We start from the raw sequence: 19728 nt of genomic DNA, 5'->3' as shown, positions 1-19728 counted from the left end.
GTTCATGCCCACGGCACGGCCGTGGTGGCGGGAACATGCGCGTGGGCGCCTCGGCGTGGCCGAGGGCACAACACGGCGGTGGGCAAAGGCAAGTGCGAGGCTTTTGGTCGGTGTACGGCTAGGCGCACACATGCGGTCAGGGCCAAAACGTGCATTCTGGCCCGACGACGAGCAGCACGTGAACGCATGCGGGCATTCCGGGTGGTGTGTGGCCCAAAGGCTCGGCTTTTTGGCCGGTATTCGTGTGAGCACAGGCGTGTGTACACCAGGGCAGGGGCACAGGTGCACGCGTGTGTGAGCTCTCGGTTCATCGAGGTTGCGACGCAGTCGTGGCATTCGTGGGGCTCCGGTGTGGCCGTTCCGTGGCGGCGCCAGACGGCAAGGGCAACACGAGGGCGACGGCAAGGTCTAGCAGCGGTGCGGCGAGGCAAGGCCAAGATTTTGGCCTGACAGCCGGCCGAGAGGGCGACGGCGGTTTGCAATGGCGGAACGCGGCGTGACGGGTCCCTGCAGGAACAAGGTAATAGGGGACGGTCCTATGGCTACTACACGGAGGGCTCGTCGCAGGCGACTCGCACGACGGCATCACTCAAGGAGGTCGAGGTTGGCAAGGTGGTGACCTACCGGTTCAAGGTGGGGCAGACAGGGGTGGCGCTGGGTCAAGTCAAAGCAGGGATGAGTCGATGCCGTGCAGGACGCACGGCAATGGTAGAGTAGTCGATCGGGCGCTGGCTTGGTGTAGGTGATCCGGCGGTGGTGAAGGGGCCACTGTGCTCCTCTCCCTTGGCTCGTCTTAGCGCGGCGATGTCGTACTCCGTGAGGGAGAAAAGGGAATAGTTTCCCTGACAGGTGGGCTTGGGCGGCAGGGAGAGAGATGGGGCGCCGCGGCTGGCTCGCGTGTCCGCGGTGGCGAGTTGGGCCGCGCACGCGTGAACGGGCCGCGTGCAGGCTGGCGGATTGGGCTGGCGCTAGCGGTAGCGCAGGCCGGTTGGCTTAGCAGGCCGGCAGGCTGGACTAGATTGGTCTGGGCTGGTTGTGCTGGGTTCTTGTTGGGTTTAGGTGGGTTTTGGGTTCAGGCTGGGTTAGGGCTTGAACTTGGGTTGGCGTCGGGCTTGGGTTTGGGTTGGTGTTGGCGCTCAATTTCTATGATTTTTACCGCCAACATTTCTCCAGAATTCATGATTTGAGGGCCAGCATAAACTAAATCTGATTCATATTAACGAGTTCCACAAGTTTTGGTGAGTATTTGAATGCAGGAACAACATGTACAAAATTTGGCCAAAATGGGAGGAATCCTAGGCCGGCCGGCCTATACCCCATGGAGTTCATGCTCATCTTTGGTCAGAGTGCTCATGAGTGCAAATGCAAGCCAATCCAATGTGGTTTCATACAAAATACATAAACCAAGACCAAAAGGCTTGAGCCATGATAAGATGGGTCCACATGCAGTACTCCAACTCAACCCCAAGCCCGAAACCATCTATGAGAAGAATATGCAACCATTGATCAATATGTTGGTGAATCGGAGGGCCGAGAAGGGACAAGCCTAGGACGGCCGTCCTAGGCTAGGCCGCCCAGCTCCCTACTACTCAGCTTCAGACCAACGCAATTAAAACTGACTTCATTAGGCAATCAGGAGCGTTCGATAAAAAGGCGGTGGAAAACGGATGACAACCCCAGGCCAGCCAGCCTAGGGGAGGCCGGCCGGCCTCACTTTTCCGCACCACGTGTGCAGCCTTCAAGTCATACACAACGCCATGCATGAGTGGACAGCTTGTCTTTCAAGCTAAGCAACCATAGCTTTGCTTGCAAGCTAAGCCAACCTTAGCCTAGCTTACAAGCTAAGCAACCCACCTTGAAGGCCTATAAAAGGCAGCCATCCCACTCACTTTCAACACACCATTTGGAGAGGGGAAGAGCCTCAAACAAGGTGTAGTCCATCTTAGAATAGGGAGAGTGTGAGGTGAGAGCTTTGGTGAAAACCAAGCTAAAGGAGCGGTGCTGAATTATTTCAGCCTTACTCCACTTTTGTAAGCCACCTCAAAGGAATGAATTATCTTTGGAGTGAAGTTACTCGTCTCTCGTCGGTATCTCGCTAGCCTTTCTCTTTACTTTAGTTACTTGTTTACTTTCTGTCATTGATCTGCGGGATCCCTAGTCTGCGTAAGTAGCAAGTTCTATTTATTTGAGAGTGCTCTCTGCCTTGCCGGGAGGTAGGAGTACGTAACTCGATAGTTGTAGGCATGGTGCCTAGACAGGGTTAGTTACATAGGGTTGTGTTCCACCCCACGGTGCCGTTGTGGTAGGTGGTAGGTGGTGACAGCCCTGTCCGTCCCTTGTAGTCCACCACATTCGGGTGTTTTCATAGCAGTAGTGTCGACTGCCGTTGGACTCCCTTCTCACCCCAGTCTGAGTGCTTCCCTGAGGCCGCCGAAGTAGATCAAGACAGTTTAGTTTCAAGTCTTCTGGGTAATGAGTTGGCTAACCGGCGTTAGACCCTCTACCCACTTACCTCTCTTCCCCTGATGGGTCCGGTTGAACTAGTTCTAGACCTAGTCGAAGCTTTACCATTCCTTGGATTCGATATCCTAGGTATACTCCCAGGTGAAAGCTACATCGGTCTCTGTGCGCTTGTGGAGTAATTCGTATAGGCTAAGGAGTGCCAACAAGCTTTCTGGTGCCGTTGCCGGGGAGCGGTAGCAACACTAGTTTAGAACCCGTTCAGCTGTACACCTTTCCGCACATCCACATGGAGTTTTACTCCTAGTTATCCATAAAACAGACCGAGTTCTCGAAAGGTGAACCCGACTCGCTGTATCGTCGTGATAGTCCCTGGATCAGTAGCTATCACATATAGAACTCATTTCAATCGAATATCACAGACATAACTCACGTTTACAATATCACATGGGTTTATTTATTACATAATCCAAAGGATTGTATTATGAATCTTAGAGTACAAGCCCCTTGGGCTAAAAGAAAACAAACAGAAAGCGGAAACAATAACTAGTCTTCTAGGTATCTTCATCTTCACGAATCCTCTCCACAGGCAGCTCAGAGTGTAGCTGTAACACCCTAATTTTAAATTTCAGTATTTATTAATAAATTAATTGGCTTTATTTAATTTTCTAAGGTTTATTGTGTTTAGTTGGCATTTAATCTAATTTTTGTTCCTAATTAATTAAAATTTATCATAGGTTTAAATTTTTGTTGCATTCATGCTGGTGCATGGCTTTATTTTGTTTGAATGCATAGGAGTTGAATTCAAATTTTGTTTGAATTCAAATAGCTTTGTTTGAATTAGAACTAGAAATAGAAAGGAAAAATAGAAAACCCATAGCAACTCAAAACCCTCAACCAAACCCAAACCCCACTCTAACCCGGCCCAAACCCACCTCAGCCCAGGTCTCCCTCTCCCTTCCCGCGGGCCCACTTCGGCCCAGCCCGCGCTCCGCCCGGCCTGCTCCGCCTCAGCCCAGCCCAGCGCCCACGCGCCGCAGCCCACTCCTTCACTTGCGCCCGACCCGCTTCACCCCCTCCCCAGCGCGGCCCAGCACTCGGCTCACCTGGCCCGCTCCGCCCCATCCCGCGCAGGCCAGCTCGCCAGCGCCCAAGTCGCCCAGCTCCGCGTCCAGTAGCCCGGCTCGCTCAGCCGCTCGCGCTCACCCCGTCACCGACAAGCCGGGCCCGCTTGGCAGAACTCCCTTCTCCCCCGCAGCGCAACGCTCGCCCGAGATCCCCGGCCGGGAATCACGCCGGCCTTCCAACCGGGCACGCACGCCCAAGTTGGCCGCCGCCCTATAAGTGGCACCCCCGCGGACCCCTTTCCCCCACCTCACCTCACAGCGCCGCCCCTAAACCTAGCTGCCGCCGCACCGCCCCACTCCGCCGTGCCGCAGCTCTGCGTCACCGCGGTTCCGCCGTTCCACCGCAGCACCGCCCGCCAGGACTCCCGCACCGGCTCCGCCTCGGCCCCGGAGTCTCCCCGGGCCCGCTACACCCCACCACGACCCCTGCTTCGACCACGCCGCCGATCTTCGTCCGAGCGCCGCCCGGACCTCGCCGCCGGCCGTCCTGCGCTGCGACTCTGCCCAACCAAGGCCCTCGGTGAGCACCCCAAGGCCCCTTCGTGCTTTTGCGCTAGTTGCTTAGGTCGGTAGCGCACCCCTGTGGCCGCGCGAGCTCGCCCCGGCGATGCCCCGCCGGGTTCGCCCGCCATCTCCGCCGTGCACGGCGTCCCGCGGCCCAATCCTTTCCCCTGAGCGCCCCAGTGGCCTGCGCGTGCCACGGGCTTGCCCCACGACCAAAGCCCGGCCCGAAGTGACCCCTGGAGCGCCGCCTAGACCTTCTCCGGCGAGTTCCCCTGCGCGCCGCCGCGGGATTCCTCGCCGGCGTTGACCCGCCGCCGCCCCCACGCGCCCAAATCCTCCCAGCCGCCCGATCCCAGAAGCACGGCCCAGATTAGATCGGAGCCGCAGTAGATCTCGGCCGCCGGATCCAGATCCAACGGCCCAGAACCCTAAATACCGGTTCGGCCTGGCCATTTTGCTAAAGAGTCCCTGGACTCTCTGCTAATCAACCCGCAGTCCACCTTTATTCAAAAATAATACCACTCAGGTCCTGTTTTTAACGTTTTAACCCCTGAGCTCTTTAGAAATAGCACCCGCCGTCCAGAGCCGTCGGTTTTGCAGTTTAGCCCCTGAAACTAAGGTTTAATTACGTTTTAGTCCTCGGTTTTAGCAGAAAAGCCCCTGAAACTTCAGTTTTCTTACAAATAAGCCCCTGCACCTTGTTTTTAGCCCAGAAAATGCGTTTTAGCTCCGTTTTTAGCGTTCTTTATATCCACGCGATCGTTGTAACGCGTAGAACAGTATTAGACTAGTTTAGTGTGCTGTTTTTATGTATTGATGTACTGTTTCTTAGTTTTTGTTAATGTTTGCTTGTATGCTTATTATTGTGCATTGTTTTGGCCATGTGTTCGTGAGTAGACGTTGATCCTTCTGAGGAGCCCCAGTACCAGTACCCGGAGCAGCCGTCTTCGGATCAGTTTGAGCAGCAGCAGGAGCAGTACGAGGAAGGCAAGTATAACATGAACAACCTATCACTTTTAAATACAATTTCATACTGCATTTAATACTGTATGCCTATAAGGACTGTCCTAGCCACTTTATATCCTTTATATATACCTTTGGGTTGCATTTTGGTTAGTTGTGCTAGGTTGCTGCGCTATAACACACTCTGGTCCTTTTTAATTAAATTGATTAATGGTTTACTTGAACTTAATTCTGAGAGTGGCACTCTGTGTGGCTTGAGTGGCTCACTTCTCGTTAAAAGATGTTTTTTTTTTAGAAACATGGTTTAGGGGGCCAGCACGGTGCTTACTGCCTGGTTGGCCACTCTCCATAAGGACCGGTTCATAGAGCGACAACCTGGGACAACAGCGCTACCACAAGGCTAGAATGGGATAGACTTGGCGTAATAACTAGATCTTTTTGGTTTGGAGTAACTTACCTGCGGGGCAAGAGTAGTAAGCTTCAATGGTCCCTGCTCCTCCGGCTTGGTCTGTGCTTGGATTGCGCTCCTGTGCTTGTACCCCCGGAGGTGGGCCCCATCGTCGCCGACCTATCTCTCGCGGTTACGCCTTACCAACGAGATTCTTTTTAAAGGCCTCGTAGTGAGTCGCTGGCCATCTCACCTAAGGAAGTGTGATGAACAACTGGCGTAGCTCACGACTTGTGGGTAAAGATGTGCAACCTCTGCAGAGTGTAAAACTGGTATACTAGCCGTGCTCACGGTTATGAGCGGCCCAGATCCTCCTTTTGATTAGTGAAGTTATCTCCTTCCGACGAGGGGGGTGCTTCTCGGGGTTACCTTGGTGGCTTGGTTTTTTTTTGGTATGGTTCTCAGTAGTAGTATGATTAATTCTGATTAATTACTATGTAACTGGGTTAATGGTAATTCATCAACTCGTAGTAAATAGCTGTAATAAAATTTTGCCAACACTTAAAAGCTAATGCAGTTGAGTCAGCCAGCCTAGAGCCTCATAGTTTGTGTTATACTTGTTGAGTACAAGTTGTGTACTCACCCTTGCCTCTTCTCTACTTTTTCCTCTTGGCTACGCTACTGCTGCTCAGTTCCTGCCGACACGAGGGAGTTCGTCCAGCGCTACCAGGACTACGAGGACTTCTAGGTGCTTCGTCTCCCAGTCGACGTCCCTGTGGCGCCCTGCTTCAGCTTCGGAGAGCTTTTATCGTATTTTGTACTACGCTTCCGCTGTATCAGACATTTTGTCATTATTGTAATAAATAACATTCGTATTCGCTTTATTATGTCTTTTTACGTGATATGTGCTATGATATACTGTTCATTCTGTTGTATATACGTGTGACTTGATCCTGGCACGTATATGATTGCTCGGTTTATGTTCTTTTATAAACCGGGTGTTACAGAGTGGTATCAGAGCCATATCGACTGTAGGACGAAGCCTAGATAGAACTGGTCGAGTTTTAGGACTTCTTCTCTCTAATCCTTGCCTGCTGAAACTATTTTACTATTATACCCCTTGACTTCTTTGACTTTTTACCCTTCTCGCCTTGATTTTTCTCTCTGAAGAATAGTTTTCGTAGATTCTGGCCTGAATCAGTCATCTGACCACCATGATCATAGCTAGGTGACCTTTTTAAAATAATACGATAGCACGTTCTGCGACGCGTTGTGTTAGTCGAGTCTTTTGCTGAACTCGGCTAAGTCGTGAAAATTGTCTGCTTGTTATTATGCTACCTGCTTGATTTGGATTTTTGACTGATTGCATAGCTTAGTAGTTTAAATTTGTTTAAAGAAAATCACTCAGATATTAAAGTTAACTAATTAATAAAATGAGTTAGATCGTTGGGGGTAAAACAGTCAACTCTATCCTGTCTACTTTATCATGGCTGAGTCTTTTTCCGCTAAAGAGTTATCATATCCATCTGAGTTTATTCCTACAATATCCTTACTCGTGAAATCTTTTGTTCAAATCAGATGGTGAACACCAGGAGCACCGGTTCAGGTTCTGGCCAGCAGCAGGGTCAGAACAACCAGGGTACTGGGATCCCGATGCCTCCACCCTTGACTCCGGAGCAGTACTTCCAGCTCCAGATGCAGATGATGGCTACCCTGAACAACACTGTTCAGGCTCTCCAGCACGCTCACACTCAGCCTCCGCCTCCTCCACCGCCGCAGCCTCGCGACAGGCGTGCTGAGTTTCTGAGGGGTCACCCGCCGACGTTCTCTCACACGTCCGACCCTCTTCAGGCTGACGACTGGCTCCGTGCAGTGGAGCGTCAGCTGGACATCGCCCAGTGCGATGATCGTGAGCGGGTTCTGTACGCAGCAGGACAGCTGCGAGGGGCAGCTTTGGACTGGTGGGAGTCCCACCCGGTCCATGACCGCGAGTCTCTCACCTGGCTCCAGTTCAGGGAGCGCTTCCGCAGCCACAACGTCCCCGCGGGCGTTATGAAGATGAAACAGAAGGAGTTCCTTGCACTGAAGCAGGTAATCTTAAGTATAATCATTCAGCGTTTTCCTTTGAACTAATGCTCCCTTGTTCTATCCTTATGAATCTTGAGTTAATCTTCCGATATCTATCTGTCTTTGTGAATTCAGGGGACTATGTCGGTCACGGAGTATCGTGATCGTTTTCTTCAGCTGGCACGCTACGCCCCTGCCGAGGTTGCGGATGACCGCAAGAAGCAGGAGCACTTCATGGAGGGTCTTGAGGACTACCTCCAGTACGCGCTGCTCAACCTCCGCTTCGACGACTTCAACCATCTGGTTGACAGTGCGCTCAACACTGAGCGTAAGCACCTGGAGATGGAGGACAAGAAGAGGAAGGTTGTCCCCGTTGCTTCCGGCAGCAACACTCGTCCTCGACTCCAGCAGCCCCAGCAGTACCAGCAGCAGTACCGGCCTCCTCAGCAGTACCAGCAGAGGCCACCGCAGCAGTACCCGCCTCGACAGCAGCAGGCAGGTCAGGGCCCGAGGTTACCGGCACCTCCGGCTCGTGCTCCACCAGCTCCACCGGCACCACAGGCTCCACGTCCGGCAGCTCCTACCGGACAGCAGGCTCAGGGACCTCCTCGCACCTGCTTTCACTGCGGCCAGCCGGGGCACTACGCCAACGCTTGCCCCCGGAAGGCGCAGGCGGGACAGCAGGGACGCCCAGCTCAGCCCAGGGCGCCAGCACAGGGCAGGGTGAACCACGTGACGGCCGAGTCAGCGGCCGAGGCTCCCAACGTGGTTATTGGTACGTTCATGGTTAATTCATATCCAGCTACAGTGCTTTTTGATACTGGTGCTACGCATTCCTTCATTACTCAGTCTTTTGTCGAGCATCATGGTATTCATACTAGCACATTAAAGAGGTGCCTGTTAGTATCTTCACCGGGAGGACAGTTGAGGTCTCACACTTACTGCCCGAGAGTCAGTGTTTCTTTGAGGGGAGTAGAGTTCTGTACTGATCTGATGGTGCTAGACACCAAGGGCATTGATGTCATTCTGGGAATGGAGACTCTGGCCAAATGGGGAGTTCGTATAGATTGTGCTCAGAGGACAGTCTTGTTATCAGCTTCCAGTGGCCAAGATGTTGTTATCAGTGCAGTAGAGCCTTCTAGATTTCTTCATCAGATGGAGGCTAGACCCACGGACGGTATTCGCGTGGTGTCTGAATTCCCGGATGTCTTTCCGGATGATTTGCCAGGTATGCCGCCTGAACGCGCCATTGAGTTTTGTATTGATCTCTTGCCTGGCACAGCTCCTATTGCAAAGCGGCCCTACCGTATGGCGCCTATAGAGCATGAAGAAGTTAAGAAGACTATTGATGAGTTGCTAGCCAAGGGCTATATCCGTCGCAGCTTCTCTCCTTGGGCTTTTCCGCTGTTGCTGGTAGATAAGAAGGATGGCTCGAAGAGGATGTGTGTGGATTATCGTGAGCTGAATGCAGTCACTATCAAGAACAAGCATCCACTGCCCCGTATTGAGGATCTCTTCGATTTGCTTCGAGGTGCTCGTATATTCTCGAAGATTGATCTTCGTTCGGGTTATTTTCAGCTGAGGATCCGTCCTGGGGATATTCCGAAGACGGCATTCACCTGCAAGTACGGGCTATATGAGTATACAGTCATGTCCTTCGGCTTGACTAATGCTCCGGCTTTCTTCATGCATCTGATGAACATGGTCTTCATGGATTATCTGGATGTCTTTGTGGTGATTTTCATTGATGATATTCTGATCTTCTCCAAGACAGAAGAAGAACATGAGGAGCATCTGAGACTTGTGTTGCAGAGATTGAGAGAGCATCAGTTGTATGCCAAGTTCAGCAAGTGCGAGTTCTGGATTGACGAGGTGCCATTCCTCGGTCATGTTATCTCTCAGGGAGGCATTGCTGTTGATCCGAGCAAGGTGAAGGATGTGCTTGAGTGGGAGACACCGCAGACAGTGAAGGAAGTCAGGTCTTTCTTGGGCTTAGCTGGATATTATCGGAGGTTCATTGAGAATTTCTCCAAGATCGCAAAGCCTTTGACTTCTTTGCTAGAGAAGAATGTGGCTTTTGTATGGACTGATGAGCGTCAGATGGCCTTCGATGAGTTGAAGAAAAGGTTGACTACGGCGCCAGTCCTGACTCTGCCAGACCAGACGAAGAGGTTCACGGTATATTGTGATGCTTCGAAGGATGGTCTTGGGTGTGTTCTGATGCAGGAGGGCAGAGTGATTGCTTATGCTTCACGGCAGTTACGCCGGCATGAGCTGAATTATCCTACTCATGATCTTGAGTTAGCCGCAGTTGTGCATGCCCTGAAGATTTGGAGGCATTACTTGTATGGGCAGCGGTGTGATATCTACACTGATCACAAGAGCCTCAAGTACATTTTCACGCAGAATGAGCTGAACATGCGGCAGAGAAGATGGTTAGAGTTGGTCAAAGACTATGATCTGGAGATTCACTATCATCCGGGCAAGGCCAATGTTGTAGCAGATGCTTTGAGCAGAAGGAGTTATGTCAACATGGCCGTTGCTTTCCAGATGCCTCCAGAGTTATGCGAGGAGTTCGAGCAGTTGAGTCTGGGCTTCTTGCATCATACCTCCAGTGCAGCATTTGAGGCAGTGCCGACTCTAGAGTCAGAGATCCGGCAGCATCAGAAAGATGATGAGAAGCTGCAGGAGATTCGTGAGTTGCTCAAGAAGGGCAAGGCTCCTCATTTCAGAGAGGATGATCAGGGTACCTTGTGGTACAAGAACCGGATCTGTGTTCCAGATGTGAAGGATCTTCGGAAGTTGATTCTGAGTGAGGCCCATGATACAGCTTACTCTATTCATCCGGGCAGCACGAAGATGTACTATGATCTGAAGGAACGTTTCTGGTGGTATGGGATGAAGCGTTCAGTGGCAGAGTACGTGGCTATTTGTGACACCTGTCAGCGTGTCAAGGCTGAGCACCAGAGGCCAGCAGGTCTGTTACAGCCTTTGAAGATTCCAGAGTGGAAATGGGAGGAAATCACTATGGACTTCATTGTTGGATTGCCTCGTACTCAGAAAGGGTACAACTCTATTTGGGTAGTAGTGGATCGTCTGACGAAGGTTGCTCACTTCATTCCAGTGAACACTACTTACTCCGGTGCTAGACTTGCAGAGTTGTACATCTCTCGGATTGTCTGCTTGCATGGTGTGCCTAAGAAGATCATATCTGACAGAGGGTCTCAGTTCACTTCTCGGTTCTGGGAGCAGCTCCATGATTCGTTGGATACGAAGCTGCGCTTCAGTACGGCTTATCACCCTCAGACGGATGGGCAGACAGAGAGAACCAACCAAGTGTTGGAGGATATGCTGAGAGCTTGTGCTATTCAGTATGGTACTAGTTGGGATAAGTGCCTGTCATTTGCCGAGTTCTCATATAACAACAGCTATCAGGCCAGTCTGAAGAAGTCTCCCTTTGAGGCATTGTATGGCAGGAAGTGTAGAACTCCTCTCTATTGGGATCAGATCGGTGAGAAACAGCTCTTTGGCCCTGAGATCATAGATGATGCAGAGCAGATGGTTCAGGCTGTGCGAGAAAATCTGAGGATTGCACAGAGCAGACAAAAGAGCTATGCAGATGGCAAGCGGAGAGACCTGACCTTCAGTATCGGTGATTATGTGTATCTGAAGGTGTCTCCGATGAGAGGAATTCGCAGATTCAATGTCAAGGGAAAGTTAGCACCTCGTTATGTGGGGCCATTCAAGGTGCTAGAGCGGAAAGGCGAAGTTGCTTACCGCCTGGAGTTACCTCTCAGCCTCTCAGGAGTTCATGATGTCTTTCATATATCTCAGCTGAAGAGGTGTTTGCGAGTACCCGAGGAGCAGGCACCCCTGGATGGAGTCGATGTCCAGGAGGATCTGACTTATACTGAGCATCCGGTGAAGATTCTGGAGACATCAGAGAGGGTTACTCGGAACAAGCGCATTAAGATGTGCAGAGTTCAGTGGAGTCATCACAGTGAAGCTGAGGCTACTTGGGAGCGAGAAGATGAGTTGAAGAAGACCTATCCAGATCTCTTTGCTAGCCAGCCCAGCTAAATCTCGGGGCGAGATTTCTTTAAGGGGGTAGGGTATGTAACACCCTAATTTTAAATTTCAGTATTTATTAATAAATTAATTGGCTTTATTTAATTTTCTAAGGTTTATTGTGTTTAGTTGGCATTTAATCTAATTTTTGTTCCTAATTAATTAAAATTTATCATAGGTTTAAATTTTTGTTGCATTCATGCTGGTGCATGGCTTTATTTTGTTTGAATGCATAGGAGTTGAATTCAAATTTTGTTTGAATTCAAATAGCTTTGTTTGAATTAGAACTAGAAATAGAAAGGAAAAATAGAAAACCCATAGCAACTCAAAACCCTCAACCAAACCCAAACCCCACTCTAACCCGGCCCAAACCCACCTCAGCCCAGGTCTCCCTCTCCCTTCCCGCGGGCCCACTTCGGCCCAGCCCGCGCTCCGCCCGGCCTGCTCCGCCTCAGCCCAGCCCAGCGCCCACGCGCCGCAGCCCACTCCTTCACTTGCGCCCGACCCGCTTCACCCCCTCCCCAGCGCGGCCCAGCACTCGGCTCACCTGGCCCGCTCCGCCCCATCCCGCGCAGGCCAGCTCGCCAGCGCCCAAGTCGCCCAGCTCCGCGTCCAGTAGCCCGGCTCGCTCAGCCGCTCGCGCTCACCCCGTCACCGACAAGCCGGGCCCGCTTGGCAGAACTCCCTTCTCCCCCGCAGCGCAACGCTCGCCCGAGATCCCCGGCCGGGAATCACGCCGGCCTTCCAACCGGGCACGCACGCCCAAGTTGGCCGCCGCCCTATAAGTGGCACCCCCGCGGACCCCTTTCCCCCACCTCACCTCACAGCGCCGCCCCTAAACCTAGCTGCCGCCGCACCGCCCCACTCCGCCGTGCCGCAGCTCTGCGTCACCGCGGTTCCGCCGTTCCACCGCAGCACCGCCCGCCAGGACTCCCGCACCGGCTCCGCCTCGGCCCCGGAGTCTCCCCGGGCCCGCTACACCCCACCACGACCCCTGCTTCGACCACGCCGCCGATCTTCGTCCGAGCGCCGCCCGGACCTCGCCGCCGGCCGTCCTGCGCTGCGACTCTGCCCAACCAAGGCCCTCGGTGAGCACCCCAAGGCCCCTTCGTGCTTTTGCGCTAGTTGCTTAGGTCGGTAGCGCACCCCTGTGGCCGCGCGAGCTCGCCCCGGCGATGCCCCGCCGGGTTCGCCCGCCATCTCCGCCGTGCACGGCGTCCCGCGGCCCAATCCTTTCCCCTGAGCGCCCCAGTGGCCTGCGCGTGCCACGGGCTTGCCCCACGACCAAAGCCCGGCCCGAAGTGACCCCTGGAGCGCCGCCTAGACCTTCTCCGGCGAGTTCCCCTGCGCGCCGCCGCGGGATTCCTCGCCGGCGTTGACCCGCCGCCGCCCCCACGCGCCCAAATCCTCCCAGCCGCCCGATCCCAGAAGCACGGCCCAGATTAGATCGGAGCCGCAGTAGATCTCGGCCGCCGGATCCAGATCCAACGGCCCAGAACCCTAAATACCGGTTCGGCCTGGCCATTTTGCTAAAGAGTCCCTGGACTCTCTGCTAATCAACCCGCAGTCCACCTTTATTCAAAAATAATACCACTCAGGTCCTGTTTTTAACGTTTTAACCCCTGAGCTCTTTAGAAATAGCACCCGCCGTCCAGAGCCGTCGGTTTTGCAGTTTAGCCCCTGAAACTAAGGTTTAATTACGTTTTAGTCCTCGGTTTTAGCAGAAAAGCCCCTGAAACTTCAGTTTTCTTACAAATAAGCCCCTGCACCTTGTTTTTAGCCCAGAAAATGCGTTTTAGCTCCGTTTTTAGCGTTCTTTATATCCACGCGATCGTTGTAACGCGTAGAACAGTATTAGACTAGTTTAGTGTGCTGTTTTTATGTATTGATGTACTGTTTCTTAGTTTTTGTTAATGTTTGCTTGTATGCTTATTATTGTGCATTGTTTTGGCCATGTGTTCGTGAGTAGACGTTGATCCTTCTGAGGAGCCCCAGTACCAGTACCCGGAGCAGCCGTCTTCGGATCAGTTTGAGCAGCAGCAGGAGCAGTACGAGGAAGGCAAGTATAACATGAACAACCTATCACTTTTAAATACAATTTCATACTGCATTTAATACTGTATGCCTATAAGGACTGTCCTAGCCACTTTATATCCTTTATATATACCTTTGGGTTGCATTTTGGTTAGTTGTGCTAGGTTGCTGCGCTATAACACACTCTGGTCCTTTTTAATTAAATTGATTAATGGTTTACTTGAACTTAATTCTGAGAGTGGCACTCTGTGTGGCTTGAGTGGCTCACTTCTCGTTAAAAGATGTTTTTTTTTTAGAAACATGGTTTAGGGGGCCAGCACGGTGCTTACTGCCTGGTTGGCCACTCTCCATAAGGACCGGTTCATAGAGCGACAACCTGGGACAACAGCGCTACCACAAGGCTAGAATGGGATAGACTTGGCGTAATAACTAGATCTTTTTGGTTTGGAGTAACTTACCTGCGGGGCAAGAGTAGTAAGCTTCAATGGTCCCTGCTCCTCCGGCTTGGTCTGTGCTTGGATTGCGCTCCTGTGCTTGTACCCCCGGAGGTGGGCCCCATCGTCGCCGACCTATCTCTCGCGGTTACGCCTTACCAACGAGATTCTTTTTAAAGGCCTCGTAGTGAGTCGCTGGCCATCTCACCTAAGGAAGTGTGATGAACAACTGGCGTAGCTCACGACTTGTGGGTAAAGATGTGCAACCTCTGCAGAGTGTAAAACTGGTATACTAGCCGTGCTCACGGTTATGAGCGGCCCAGATCCTCCTTTTGATTAGTGAAGTTATCTCCTTCCGACGAGGGGGGTGCTTCTCGGGGTTACCTTGGTGGCTTGGTTTTTTTTTGGTATGGTTCTCAGTAGTAGTATGATTAATTCTGATTAATTACTATGTAACTGGGTTAATGGTAATTCATCAACTCGTAGTAAATAGCTGTAATAAAATTTTGCCAACACTTAAAAGCTAATGCAGTTGAGTCAGCCAGCCTAGAGCCTCATAGTTTGTGTTATACTTGTTGAGTACAAGTTGTGTACTCACCCTTGCCTCTTCTCTACTTTTTCCTCTTGGCTACGCTACTGCTGCTCAGTTCCTGCCGACACGAGGGAGTTCGTCCAGCGCTACCAGGACTACGAGGACTTCTAGGTGCTTCGTCTCCCAGTCGACGTCCCTGTGGCGCCCTGCTTCAGCTTCGGAGAGCTTTTATCGTATTTTGTACTACGCTTCCGCTGTATCAGACATTTTGTCATTATTGTAATAAATAACATTCGTATTCGCTTTATTATGTCTTTTTACGTGATATGTGCTATGATATACTGTTCATTCTGTTGTATATACGTGTGACTTGATCCTGGCACGTATATGATTGCTCGGTTTATGTTCTTTTATAAACCGGGTGTTACAGTAGCTTGAGCCATCCTTCGCATCTCCTTCCATTGTCGTCCTGTTGACTCCTTCACTCAGATCCTGCATCTATCAGGCAATCCCCAAGGACGGGATAGGTTCACGTCACCATCCGTATGAAAGCTTTATGTGGATGCAAACGGTAAAGAATAATTCCAAGGATAGGCTATGGTTTCCTATGCAAGCAATATATGTATAAGTCATCCAAAACACCTTTCAACATGGGCAGCTCCGGCATCCCGGACTCCTGGTATCCTATCTTCCTCTACCAAGTATCTCAACCCTGTTTCGGTGCGGGAACTCTCTCTCCCCGCACCTCAACTGCTATCCGAGCAGGAAAAGTGGTACTAGATGGAGGTAGAAAAGTATATGTGGTTCTAACTACAGTGTGGTGCTAGATCCAGAGTTGTACATGACCGAGTACGCGGCTATACATATAGTTTTCACTCTGCAGGGGTTGTACACCTGTACCCACTTGCCATAAATCTAGGCAGGAGCGACCCGACCTTCTCCGAGGCACCAGTCAATGAAACTAACGGCTACGGCACAATCTTGCACCCGGTTTGGGGCGCGTCCTCCCGCAAAAGGTCGCCCGGGGCTGTGAAGCAATCTAGAATGGAATATATATGAATCCTGCGATCGGGGGCTCAGGGTCTCGCCCATTCCCCTGACACTAAAACACTATCCTCCTATAGGTATGATTCCGTGCATAGCTAGCTCGGGCTGGGTCCCCCCTCATAAAGGATAAGTGGTGTGCACGTTTGACATAGTTCCGTCGCTAGGGCCACAAAGTCAAGTCCTTCATCCAGCCGAGGCGAGCGTCTTTATCCAAGTTAGCATTCTGTCAATACGGTCTGCAATCGATACCCATCACAAGTATCTCCTCCATAACTACACCTCTACTATGTTCCCACGGGAATGGTCTAGCACCCGCCACTGGTGCCCTTCACCCAATTACAGGTTCTGCTCAGGATCGCGCCCAACGCACAATCCCCGTCTCCCGATCCGAAGATCAGGGAAAGGGTCCGCTCGCCCCCGCTGTAACCTAATCACCAACTTCCATATATGTGGAGGCATCTTCCAGCAAGCAAGGACTATTAGATCATATATATTCCCAAACCCAAATCTCACTCATAGAAGCAATAGCATACAACAAATCATTTCGAAGTATGGGAATCAAGAAATGTAGTAAATAAACGGCTATGCAAGCTCATCTCATCACACTCAATTTGGGAGCGTAGCGTATCGAGCAAGCAATGCCTAATAGGTACTCAATCGCGAATGGGCGTGAACCTGATAGGTCTTCGTGGTCTTCCTTGGTCTCTGACATCTTTTGGTCATCCGATACGTCCTTCTGGGTCCTCTGGATGTGGGGGTAGTTCTTCTGGATCTTCTGGTCGTCTGGAACGTAGGTCAACTCCTCCTCGTCAAGACCTAATCATAATTACGTATAAATACAGGGGCCAAAGTGCAAGAATAAACAAAACAGGCTAAAAAGAGATCCACCTCACAACAAAACCTATTCTAATGCGTATATCATGATTTTAGAAGAATTATGAAACTGGTTTCATATTTTTCTGAGCTCCGGTTGAATTACTGTGAATTTTCTAAGATTAAAGCATTTTCTGGAATTAATAAATGATTATCGAAAAATAAAAACACAGAGTCGACACGTGGAAGCACCAGAGCGTGCCACGTGGCATGATGATGTTAGCATGACGTCATCATGACATCACCTCAGGGTCAGGTCGGCTGACGTCAGCAGTGGGCAGCGTTGACCAAGTCAACATTGACCGTTGGCTGGTCAACCGGGTCGATGGGGTCCGCAAGGTCAGTGGGTCCGACTAGTCAGTCTCACAACAGTCACTTACAAGTGGGGCCCGCGTGTAAGGTAAAACCAAAAAAGGGAAAAGGCGGTTTAACGAGCCGGATGTGAACAGGCGGCCCAACAAAGGTTCCCCTCGGTTTGGATGGGTCGGCTCGGCCTGCGGCTTGCAGGCCAGCTCGAGAAGCGGCTCGAGGTAAAAGGGCCGGCTCCAGTCTGGCTTCCAGCTTTGGGCCGACTCGGGCTTCTCGGATCACTGGGCCGAAAGCGGCCCGTCTTCTTTCCTCCTTTCTTTTTCTCCTTTCTTCTTCTCTTCTCTCTCTTTGGCTGACGGGGATGGCCCACCCATCGGCATCTTCTCTTGTCCTTCCTCTTCTTTTTCCTCCTCTGCTTCCTCCCATCGGCGGACGAGTTCGTCAGCTTCGGTGGAGATGGCGGGGCTGCTCTAGTTGGCGGCGAGGCGAGAGACGACGGGGCGATGGGCGAGCAGGGACCAAGGGCGGTTTGCACTTGCGGGATTCGTGTACTCCCGACCCGTGGCGGAGACATACACGCTGGTGGTGGCTCGGTCAAGGTGAGGCAAGGACGGGGTAAGTTGAGGCAGAACAGCGGTGAGGCTTGGCCGGGTCGAGGGCATGGCGACAGCGAGGTCTGCTTGATGGGGCATCTTCTCATCGTGCGGCGATGGTCTTCTCCCAAGGCGGCGGCACGAGGATGAGGGCAGAGGCAAACCTGGACGGCAGGGCGGATTGGCTCCAACCAAGGAAGGTGTTGGAACGAGGGCTCGGTGTAGAGGTGGCTGCGGGTGTGTTCCAGGGTGTGCGCGTGGCGCTTGGCGTGGCCGAGAGCACGACACTGTGAGGACGGGACTGGGTCATGTCAGGCACGCATCGCGCGTGGTGCGGGATCCGGCGTAGCGGGCCTGTAGCGACGAGGCAGTTAGGGGTCGGTCATGGAGGGGCGACAGCGAGGGCTCAGGTGAGCGCGCGCACGGTGTCGCGATGGCGACGCGATGCAAGCTGGTCCTGGTGGAGCCGGGACTGGGCCGTGCGGTCTGTGGTGCTGCGTGGGTTTCGCGACGTCACGGCGTGGGCGCATCCACGTCGCGACAGCGGCGAGGACAGGTCTAGGCCGGGTAAAGGCGTGGCCTTTTGGTCAGAGCGCGTGCTCGTGCATGCGGTGGCCAGTGCATGGCATGGCCACGGCGAGGTCGCGGCGACGTGTGGTTCGTGCGCGTTCCAGGTGCTATGAGGGCATAGGGTGCATGTGCGTGTGTGGGCACTCGGTCTTGACCAAGGTCGCGACACGGTCATGGCGCTCGTGGTGTGCTGGCGAACCGGGCCGCGGCGGCACCAGACTGCAGCGGGGATTCGAGGTGTCGGTGATAGGCTCCTGCAGAAAAACCAGGACGGGTCTGGGCTCCTATGGCTGTGCATCGACGGTGGGTTCAATGGTGGCGAAAGCACGCATCGGCAACAGCATAGGGGAGGTCGAGGGCAAAAAGCTGGTGGCCTACCGGCAGGGTCGTAGAAGATGGAGGCGGGGCTTTGTCGTGGCGAAGCAGAGGCGAGTTGGTGCAGGGCAGTACAGAGCGGGCATGCCGATGTCGTCGATCAGGGCGCTGGATCTATGTCATGCTCTAGCGGCGGCGTCCTCCTTCCTCTCGCGGTGCTTCTCCTCCTCCTCGCAGTGGTCCTCCTCCTTGGCCCCTTCTTCTCCCTCTAGCTTCACCTTCCTCTCCTCTTGGCCCTCTCCTCCTCTGCTCCCTCCGTTCTGGTGGCTGGCAGCGGCAGATTGGAAAAGAAGGCCCTGGTTCTAGGGTTCCCAGCGGCGGCTAGGGGTTTTATAGGCGGCCACTAGGGTTTGGGGCTCGGCGCGGGGTGCTCCAAGGCACGGACACCGAGGATTGCCAGTGGCAGCTTGGGCGCGCGAGCGAGGCTACATGGCAGCCATCCTGCGGTCGAATGCTCGTAGCGCTAGGGTTCCCAGCGCGCCCAAAGGCGGTTAAGGGCGGGTGGCCGATAGCGGGAGGCGCGCGGCAGGTGGTGACGCGAGCAGGAAGTGCCGGCATGAGAGGCAAAGGGTGCGGGCGGTCAAAAGTGGAAAAGGCAGAGCAGAGAGGGCGGCTTCGTCCGTGAGAGAGATAGAGGAGAAAGGGGACGCGTAGGGTGGGCAGGCAGCCTCCGCGCGTTGTCGCAGTGCGGGGAGCGCAGTGCTGGCGCCAAAAGGGAGGGTCGGAGCATCGCGGCAGAGCAGAGGAATCGGCGTTGCCGATTTGGGGAAGAAAGGGGAATAGTTCCCCGACAGGTGGGGCCAGGGAAGGCTGCGGCTCGCGGAGAGGAGGGCGTGGCTGCGGGCTGTGCTGCGCGTCCACGCAAGTGAGCTGGGCCGCGCGCGCGTTAGCGGGCCGGGGTGCGCGGGTGAAGCAGGCCTGACCGAGCACGGGAGTAGGCCGAGAAAAAGTGAAAGGGCCAGGTGGGCTGGACTGCTAACTGGGTTTTGGTGCTGATTGGTTTAGGTGGTTTTGGGTTCAACCGGGCTGGACTGGGTTAGGGCCGGTTTGGGTTTCGATCGGTTCGGGTTTGGATCTGAGCTTGGGTTGGATTAGTTAGAGGTTATATTTAATTGAGTGGCTCAACTCAAATTAAATCCCACACAAGTGTTAGCTCTTGAAATTAAATTGAGGGGCACACCTCAACTTAATTTCCACACAATTGCATACAATAAAATAAATCCAAATCGAATTCGAATTAAACAAGGTAGATCCAAATAAAATCCAATAACTCCAAATATTCCCACACTAGCAATTAATATCCTTAATTAAGAACGAAGTTTTAATTTACTAGGAATTTTGGTGGGCAGCAATCCTACTTAAGTTGATATTTATAGCATTGCCA

The sequence above is a fragment of the Panicum virgatum genome, chromosome 2K, assembly GCF_016808335.1.
Source record: "Panicum virgatum strain AP13 chromosome 2K, P.virgatum_v5, whole genome shotgun sequence".
NCBI classification, from domain to species: Eukaryota; Viridiplantae; Streptophyta; class Magnoliopsida; order Poales; family Poaceae; genus Panicum; species Panicum virgatum.
The sequence above is the reverse complement of the archived record's forward strand: the minus strand, read 5'-3'. Positions refer to the sequence as shown.